The sequence below is a fragment of the Salvelinus sp. IW2-2015 genome, unplaced genomic scaffold, assembly GCF_002910315.2.
Source record: "Salvelinus sp. IW2-2015 unplaced genomic scaffold, ASM291031v2 Un_scaffold4505, whole genome shotgun sequence".
Lineage (NCBI taxonomy): Eukaryota > Metazoa > Chordata > Actinopteri > Salmoniformes > Salmonidae > Salvelinus > Salvelinus sp. IW2-2015.
Genome location: NW_019945775.1, coordinates 22,558 through 29,552, shown reverse-complemented (window position 1 = coordinate 29,552; position 6,995 = coordinate 22,558). Strand labels below are relative to the sequence as shown.

The window sequence follows — 6,995 nt, the reverse complement described above, 5'->3', positions numbered from 1 at the left end:
CCCCCATACTGCTTTATTTATTTACTTTTCTGCTCTTTTGCACACCAGTATCTCTTCTTGCACATGATCATCTGATGATTTTATCACTCCAGTGTTAATCTGCTAAATGTAATTATTCGATTTATTGCCTACCTCATGCCTTTTGCACACATTGTATATAGATTCTCTTTTTTTTTTTCTACCATGTTATTGACTTGTTTATTGTTTACTCCATTGTAACTCTTGTGTTGTCTGTTCACACTGCTATGCTTTATCTTGGCCAGGTCGCAGTTGCAAATGAGAACTTGTTCTCACTAGCCTACCTGGTTAAATAAAGGTGGAATAAATTTTAAAAAAATTGCCTCGCCTGGTTCACCAACTACTTCTTCTGATCGAGTTCAGTGTGTCAAATCGGAGGGTCTGTTCTCCGGGCCTCTGGCAGTCTCCATGGGGGTGCCACAGGGTTCCAATTCTTGGACCAACTTTCTTCTCTGTTACATCAAATGATGTCGCTCTTGCTGCTGGTGATTCTCTGATCCACCTCTACGCAGACGACACTATTCTGATATACTTCTGGCCCTCTTTTGACACTGTGTAACAACCTCCAGGCGAGCTTCAATGCCATACAACTCTCCTTCGTGGCCTCCAATTGCCTCTTAAATACAAGTAAAACTAAATGCATCTTCTTACGATCGCTGGCCTGCACCTGCCCGCCTGTCCACATCACTACTCTGGACGGCTCGACTTAGAATATGTTGGACAACTACAAATACCTAGGTGTCTGGTTAGACTGTAAACTCTCCTTCCAGACTCACATCAAACATCTCCAATCCAAAGTTAAATCTAGAATTGGCTTCCTTTCCGCCAAAAATCATCCTTCACTCATGCTGCCAAACATACCCTTGTAAAACTGACCATCCTACCAATCCTCGACTTCGGTGATGTCATTTACAAAATAGCCTCCAAAACCCTACTCAATAAATTGGATGCAGTCTATCACAGTGCCATCCGTTTTGTCACCAAAGCCCCATATACTACCCACCACTGCGACCTGTACACTCTCGTTGGCTGGCCCTCGCTTCATACTCGTCGCCAAACCCACTGGTTCCAGGGCATCTACAAGACCCTGCTAGGTAAAGTCCCCCTTATCTCAGCTCGCTGGTCACCATAGCAACACCTACCTGTAGCACGCGCTCCAGCAGGTTTATCTCTCTGGTCACCCCCAAAACCAATTCTTCCTTTGGCCGCCTCTCCTTCCAGTTCTCTGCTGCCAATGACTGGAACGAACTACAAAAATCTCTGAAACTGGAAACACTTATCTCCCTCACTAGCTTTAAGCACAGCTGCCAGAGCAGCTCATAGATACTGCACCTGGACATAGCCCATCTATAATTTAGCCCAACAAACTACCTCTTTACCTACTGTATTATTTATTTATTTTGCTCCTTTGGCACCCCATTATTTCTGTCTCTACTTTGCGCTTTCTTCCACTGCAAACCAACCATTCCAGTGTTTTAGTTTTATTTTACTTGCTGTGTTGTATTTACTTCGCCACCATGGCCTTTTTATATTTTATTTATTTATACATATATTTGTTTTGCCTTCACCTCCCTTATCTCACCTCACTTGCTCACATTGTATATAGACTTATTTTTTTTTTCACTCTATCATTGACTATATGTTTGTTTTACTCCATGTGTAACTATGTGTTGTTGTATGTGTCGAACTGCTTTTCTTTATCTTGGCCAGGTCGCAATTGTAAATGAGAACGTGTCTCAATTTGCCTACCTGGTTAATAAAGGTTAAATAAAAATAAATAAATAAAAAAAATTAACTTTTTTTATTTGCAAAACATATGGGTCTCAAAAACAGAGCGGGGCTCAAAACATATGGTCTCAAAACATATGGGGATCTCAATCAAAACATATGGGTCTCAAAACATATGGGGCTCAAAACAGGCGGGGCTCAAAACATATGGGTCTCAAAACAGGCGGGGCTCAAAACATATGGGTCTCAAAACATATGGGTCTCAAAACATATGGGTCTCAAAACAGGCGGGGCTCTGCCTAGTGTTTTCTCTTGTCCTACACCCTCCCTCCTCCTGGGAGCACCGTAGCAGAGTGGTCACCAGATCGAGTTCTCTCATCTCACCTGTGATGCAACATTTACTGGATGCCAACCGCCGTTAAACCACAACGAAGAAGAAGGGATGGGCTGGGCGGTTGGAAACGAAAGTCAACTGTAGCGCTCTTCTTTACTGACCTGTCCATGGTAAGAAATTGAGCTGAAGGAAAACTGAGTATGCTGTTATTTCATGGATAAATATATTATATCTGTAATAGGGTTGCCAACTGTCCCGTATTAGCCGGGATGTCCTTTATATAGGGCTAAATAGGTTTGTCCCATGCGGGACCTCCCTTGTCCCGTATATTCATGCCACCAAACATCCTAGTCAGATGCAAAATTGCGCAATTATGATCTCCTCTGCAAAAACTATTAAATGAATGACAGATTTCTTGAGTTATCTTAGATTAATTATATTTTCAGTAAGTGTATACTGGCTACATCGTCTCAAAATGGAGTTGATGAGGGAAGTGAGGAATGGGAGAAGGTCTCCAGACATCGTCTGGAGGAGGGGATATGGTCAAGTGGCCAGGTTCTCGGGCGGCCGGACATCACTAGTCACAGGATTTAATCTGGAGAGAGAGGGAAGAACGAGGTCAAGGTGTAGGGTCTGAGTAGGACCAGTGGACTCAGTGGGCTGAGTGAAAGAGGAGCGGATATCAACCTTTTTTTCAAAGTGATTGACAAAGTCATCCGCAGAGAGGGAGGAGAGAGCGGGAGGAGGTGGAGAATGAAGGAGGGAGGCGAAAGTGGGAGAAGCGTTTCCCAGGGTTTGAGGCAGAACCTTGACATTTATAATGATAGAAAACGGCTTTAGCAGTGTATACAGAAGAAGAGAAGGTAGAGAGGAGAGAGGAAGGATAAGATAGGGAGATAGAGGAGAGATAATAATGCTACTTTATCTTGATCTCTTTCTTATTGTTATTATTATTATTATGATCATTATAATAATAAGTAATGTCATGTCTGTGCGTCACTATTTATAGTAATAACCCTCTTTTTTTCCCTTGATCTTATTATTATTATTATGATCATCATTATAATAATAAGTAATGTCATTATCATGAGAAGGCTTAGTATAGCAGCCTTCTATAACCACCATCGAGCTGTAGGCCTAAGAGCGCATCCTGTTTAGTCTTAATACCATAATTTACTGAGGCCTATATTTCAATACTTATATAGGCTACTGTATCAATCATTTATTCGTTCATGTCATCACACAGCATACGAGTCAGTCATGATTTGAAATACAATTAATCCTTTTAAGTTTTATAATAAAATAAAGCAAACATTGAATAATTAGGTTAAAAATTAAAATAAACCGTTCAATTTCAGGAAATTGCATTCACGAATGAATGCGACTTTTTAGTCTTTGCTTCAATAAAGGCTTAACAAACAAAACGTAACAGCAGACTATCTGGTATGCTTACACTTTATTTAGTGATGTTTACATTGTTCCAAATGGTCAGCACAATTCAACTGTAATCTATACAGCACCTGTTTGACACACATAACCTTTTCTGTAGCTTACAGGATGGAGATAAAATGTATGACAATGTAATGAGAGGGACACTTTTTACATCATGCAGGTTTCTCTGATCAAATAGCCCAACCTAGATGGCGCTCAATCAAACACAAAATGAGCTGTCATGTTAACAAACATTTCCTAAAAACACGACAGGTCAAAATAAAATGGACAATATGGAATGGACAATCACAACTGTTGTACAGGAGTTTCACCCCATTGTCATGATCAGTGGTTTCAAGTATCAGTCCATTTTTTTTGACAAGCTGATCATAGCGAAAAAATTAAATACTTCTGCATTTCCCGCTGTGTAAACACATTGCAAGTAGTCTCCTGGTAAAGTTGGGGAGGTGATATTCAGAGTTAAAATAGCCAAATMGATTAGTRACAGGATTCAGGACTAATAAAGTCAATGCAACGGCCTGTTTTACCAACCGTGGGCCTACCTAATTGGATGGGCATTCATAAAGTTCTATTGCGGGCCGACATGGTAGGTCTAGTAAGCACCAGCTGACGTGTTATTTTGGTCCTGTCAGGATGTCGTTTTACAAACGGTAGGTTTACCACAGATGGCCATTCATCAAATTAGATTTCAGGCAACAGTGTACACCTCAGTAAGCACGGATCAACGCCTTTTCTGGGTGCAGTTCCAGACCGGCCTTGATTTCCACATCCACGGACATTGATTTTTGGTCCGGTCCGGACCACATCTGAACCAATCATAGACGTTTATGTTTGGTTCAAGTCTTGACCAGCCTTGATTTGGTCCCAACATAGCCACTCAGCACGTGACTTCCACGGACGGCGAATTTTCGGCGATATCAGGTCTGTTGGTCATGGACTTTATTTTGCCCAAAATTGTCTTCCCAAAAACTGGACTATATTTATTCCGTTCGTTTTGGTCAGCCTGATCAGCTTGTACTCATTGAAATGAATGAGATACACGAATACAATGTTGCATATAGTATTCTTTAAAAAAAGTATATATATACATATAATAAAATATTGAAATTAAAATTGTTTTTTTTCTCCGAATAGCTTGTTAAATGTTCTGATAGACAGATTGACTGAAAATGACATGTAATTTAAAATCATTAGTGTACAATTTCACAACAGAATTGATTAGAATGTTTAACCGTCATGCCTCACAACTGGGAGGCAGAACGAGCAAGTCATTCAGCCGCAATTTGTTCCTCAAGACGGTAACTCGACAAGGATAATTGTAAGCGCCAAAATGTATGAAAACTTTTGTAATTTGATAAGGTTGTTATATTAATTATCAGTTTTAGTTAATGTCGCAAACTATTATTTTCTCTAGGCTAACGTTAGCAGCTCTGCCTGGATACTTGCATGCTAGCTAACTAACGTTTGCACTAACTCAGTTGTTAGCTAGCTAGCACAAGGAGGGAAAGCAGGGCAAACGTGGTGGTTGTACTAACTATTAGCCAGCTTACTGTATTGGTCTAGCTATCTAAGAACGGTTAGATATGTTTTCTGGTGGAGGGATTGTTTTTTGACAGGAACATTAAAAAAATAGCTAGCTAGAGTCTAACATCAACGTTACTCTGGGTAGCTGCAAATGCTAGCTAGCTAATTAGGCGTGAAGCTGGTTGGTTTGCTAACTAACGTTAGCTACTGTTGGGTTCACCTTGGGGTCATGATAGGGGCTGTACCAAATGTTTGATGTATTATAATAATTGATTATGTTGTATTAATAGAAGGGGAGGGGTTATAAGACCCCTCCCCCTTACATGTATATGGTCCTAGACTACAGATTAACAATATATGATAAGGTTTAATATTGTCCCACAGTTATTTTCTAGTCTCTGCCTCTTATAAAGAAAGGGTCTGAGAGATGTGTGAGTTATGGCAGTCAAAACAGGGTGTCTGAGAAAGAACCCTGCAGGGGAGTGAAAGAGATTAGTCAGACATTCCACTATAAATCAACTTGGAGTGGACATTTACTGCTGAACCTTTAGTACAAATTCTGTCTCCATGTTCAGGCCACCCGCTGTCCAGATGAGATCCTGAAAATGGCAGAAATATGCAGAGAAGAAGAAGGAAAAGAGGAAGATGATGATGAAGTAAAATACAACAGAGAAGCGTGTCTGTAGTCAGTCCAAAGGGTTGTGATATTGTCTACTGAAGTATCACCAGCTTTATTCATTTTAATGTGATGATATGCTCCTCCACTGTCTAGGAGGGCCTGAAGAAGAGGACATAGTTCACAAAATGACATGAGGGTCAACAAATAGACACGTACACTTTCTCTGTGCAGATTCTCCTCTCCTCCTGGAACCCAATGATCCAACCTTGCCAAAACAGAAAGGATCATCCAATCCCTTGCCACACTCTCACAGTTGGCCTTTTTCTAGTGAGGGAACAAAGGAAGAGGAGAGCGAGGACGGTGTCCGAGGACTTCTGTCTGACAGCTTACCTGATGCCATGGAGAATTTAAACTTTACAGAGGTTAGAATAGTCAACCAAGGCCTGTGTACTACTGACCCTCCCATGGTAAGACCTTTGCTGTAAAGAAAGCAAGAAAGACCTGTTTATAGGTTTAAATTCAACTACTGTTCAAACTATAACACATGTTATTGTCTTTACATCTGTCTCTTATACACATCTAGATGTGTATAAGAGACAGGATTCATTCTGGTAAGTAATACATTTCCAGGGAGGTTATAGACTATGTATTCTTAACCACCATCAGTAGCATCACTACTCCACTACTGGGTTGTCATTGTCATCTGAACAGAAGACTAATGTTCTCTTTCTCTCCTAGAGGGTGGATGTGACTTCCTGTCTGTCTGTCTCTTATACACATCTAGATGTGTATAAGAGACAGCTACTAACCCTCCCATGGTAAGACCTTTGCTGTAAAGAAAGCAAGAAAGACCTGTTTATAGGTTTAAATTCAACTACTGTTCAAACTATAACACATGTTATTGTCTTTACATTGTAGACAGTTCCCAATCACTTTGAACCTGAAATCTATAGTCATGAAGGTAAGTGGGCTGTCTCGTATACACATCTAGATGTGTATAAGAGACAGCTCCACTACTGGGTTGTCATTGTCATCTGAACAGAAGATTAATGTTCTCTTTCTCTCCTAGAGGGTGGATGTGACTTCCTGTCTGTAGCCCATGTGACTGATGATGACAGTGTGGAGTTTCTCCTTCCCCATGAGGCAACAGAAACTCACGTCATATTAAACATCACTGGATTCWGCAAATATGGCATCACCAAGGAACAGGAAGTTCCTGTCTCTCCTATCTGTGCTCTGGTGCTACTATTTTACCAACTCCCAGATGATAAKAATAGTTCCACCCTAAATGTGTTCTTGCTGCCCAGAAATGTTGACATT

General features: G+C 40.6%; 1 long non-coding RNA gene across 2 annotated transcripts; it reads left to right on the top strand.

The window, feature by feature from the left end:
- Window positions 1-4,827: 4,827 nt before the first annotated feature.
- On the top strand, window positions 4,828-6,647 carry LOC139026346 (uncharacterized). 2 transcript variants are annotated; one of them, XR_011478125.1, is made up of 4 exons: window positions 4,828-4,850; window positions 5,632-5,734; window positions 5,907-6,142; window positions 6,594-6,647. It is a non-coding gene; the product is annotated as an uncharacterized lncRNA (long non-coding RNA). The 2 variants fall into 2 exon arrangements; XR_011478124.1 differs by having other exon boundaries at window positions 4,840-4,864.
- The last annotated feature ends 348 nt before the right edge of the window (window positions 6,648-6,995 follow it).